This window comes from Eupeodes corollae, chromosome 1, assembly GCF_945859685.1.
Source record: "Eupeodes corollae chromosome 1, idEupCoro1.1, whole genome shotgun sequence".
Lineage (NCBI taxonomy): Eukaryota > Metazoa > Arthropoda > Insecta > Diptera > Syrphidae > Eupeodes > Eupeodes corollae.
Window position 1 is genome coordinate 74,651,422 of NC_079147.1, and position 2,279 is coordinate 74,653,700.

Genomic DNA, 2,279 nt, shown 5'->3' on the forward strand with positions numbered 1-2,279 from the left:
GGGAGATTAATTGCAAGTCATAATTTAATTTAGTGTAATCTTTATTGCATAAAACTCGTAATTGCATTTCGGTAGATCTGAATGTTTCACAGCGACCTTGCAGTACGGTATTACAGGTGCCTTTTGACCCAAAAGCGAAACATAATCATACTCTTTTGTAACCATTTTCTACAGGTTTTCCCTTTTTATAATGGAATGGAAGACGTTTTAAAGCGTTCATTTCTTTCATAATGGTATGTGAGAAAAAGGCAGTTTTTTGGGAGGTTTCAATTATGTTAAGTTCATAAGAAGAACATGATTTCTGACAATGGGCCCTATTATGACTCGCGAGTCGAACGTTCGACTCAAGTCGAACGATTTGGCGAATTGCCTAAGTCGTGGTATTATGAAAGGCGAACTTCGACGTTCGCTTTTGAAAACAATATTACCAACTTTAAGAAGTGAAATATGTAACGTCATGACTCGTGAAACGTCAAAGACTGAAAATTATTGTTGATGATATATTGTTTACAATTTGGAAAAAAGTAAAATGAATAAAACAAAATATGATAAGCAGTGTTGATTTATTTTTTGAAGATTAAGATGAAAACGAAAGAGCGGAGAAAGTATTGGTGTGTAGATTACGAAGAAGTTTAAGGGACAACTCCAACCCACTTCAACTTCCAGATAATTTGTAAAAATAAAATCGTGAATTCTATTTCAGTTTAATTCAATTGTTCTTTTTATAGGTTTGTGTCATATTTTCGCGTTAATAAGCATGCATTTGGTTATATTTTAAACATCATTACACCAGGATTTAAAACTACTCAAAGTTCTGCAATTCCACCATATATAAAACTTGCATGTGCGTTGCGTTTTCTCGGCAGTGGAAGCTTCTAAAATGGTGTGGGAAGTGACTTTGAGCTGGGTCTCGCGCAATCTACAGTTTCAGTAGTTCTAAGTGAAGTGCTTGATTTACTTGAAGTGAAAATTTGTCCTGTGTGGATAAAGGCAGACATGTCTACCTCTGAAAAACAAGAAGCAAGAAATTACTTTTTTGAAAGGGCCAGATTACCCGGAATAGTGGGCTGTGTAGATGGGACTCACATTGGAATAATCGCTCCTGTTCAGCTACAACATCAATTTTTAAACAGAAAAGATTTTATAGTTTGAATGTTAGTGGTGGTTAGTTTCACTCAAACTTTTTTCATTTCAAGGCCTGTGACAATAATGGAATTATAAGATTTATTGATTCCAGATATCCAGGTTCAACACATGACTCTTTTGTGTGGAATCATAGTGAATTAAAGGATCTTTTGGAAAGCTGGTGGTTGAATGGAGAGCGGTCAAGTTATCTAGGTGTGAATATATTCCATTCGTAGGTAAAGAATTAAATGGGCTATTTTTAAGAACAATTTTTTTTTTCAAAAATACTAGGCTTGGTTTTTTTTTGAAGATCCGAAAGATCCTATACCTTTCGCATTTTCGGGGTTTGTCTCCATAATTTCAACGAGCTTTGAAAATTGGTTGGAGTTGGTTTTTTTTATGCTAGGTATACAAAAAAAATTCTATATTATTTTTGCAATTGTTAAGCATTCATTAATTTTAAGCATTCATTACCTTTTTCTATTTCCAGTGCAACTCATTTTACTTTATTTTCCAAAATTATTCTCAAAACAAAATAAAACAAACAAACAACCACCGATTTCAAATTTAACAGTAAATTTCTTCAAGTCACGAAGAATCACAGTTCGACCGATTCTGACAGATAAAAGCGAACATTCGCTAGTGGTAATAGAGCGAGATTTCAATTCGCTATTTTTTTGACATTTTAGGCGAATGTCAACTAGGCGATTCGCAAACGATAATACCAAATAGTCACATTTATTAAATTTTTCTTGCGACTCGCGAGTCATAATAGGGCCCAATATTTTCTTTACCGTCCTAAATTTTATAAGTGTTGTTGAAATATACATATGTAAGCATGTTTTGTGATCTTTTCAGTCTTTCCATCCTTTGCAGTTACTATGATGGCAATGCTAAAGGCTTGGGTGGAGAGAAAGCATATTCTGACAGAGTTGGAATTTCCCAATATCAAATAACCAATATCAAAAGGCAAAGAGGCTTAAAAGTAGCAATAAAGTTGTAAGACATCTTGTTGCAAATCCACAAAAATATGGGAAAACTCAAAAAGGTTACAAGGCAGAACCAACAACATCATGAGAAAAGCGCTTAATTACATGGCTTGCCTCAAATTCAACTCTACCATCGATCTAATGAGGGCCAAAAGCCATAATAAG

At 34.1% G+C, this 2,279-nt stretch overlaps 1 long non-coding RNA gene across 1 annotated transcript; it reads left to right on the forward strand.

Annotated features, from left to right (window-relative positions):
* Positions 1-321: 321 nt before the first annotated feature.
* On the forward strand, positions 322-1,549 carry LOC129941663 (uncharacterized). Its single transcript, XR_008780906.1, has 3 exons — positions 322-673; positions 729-1,164; positions 1,197-1,549. It is a non-coding gene; the product is annotated as an uncharacterized LOC129941663 (long non-coding RNA).
* The last annotated feature ends 730 nt before the right edge of the window (positions 1,550-2,279 follow it).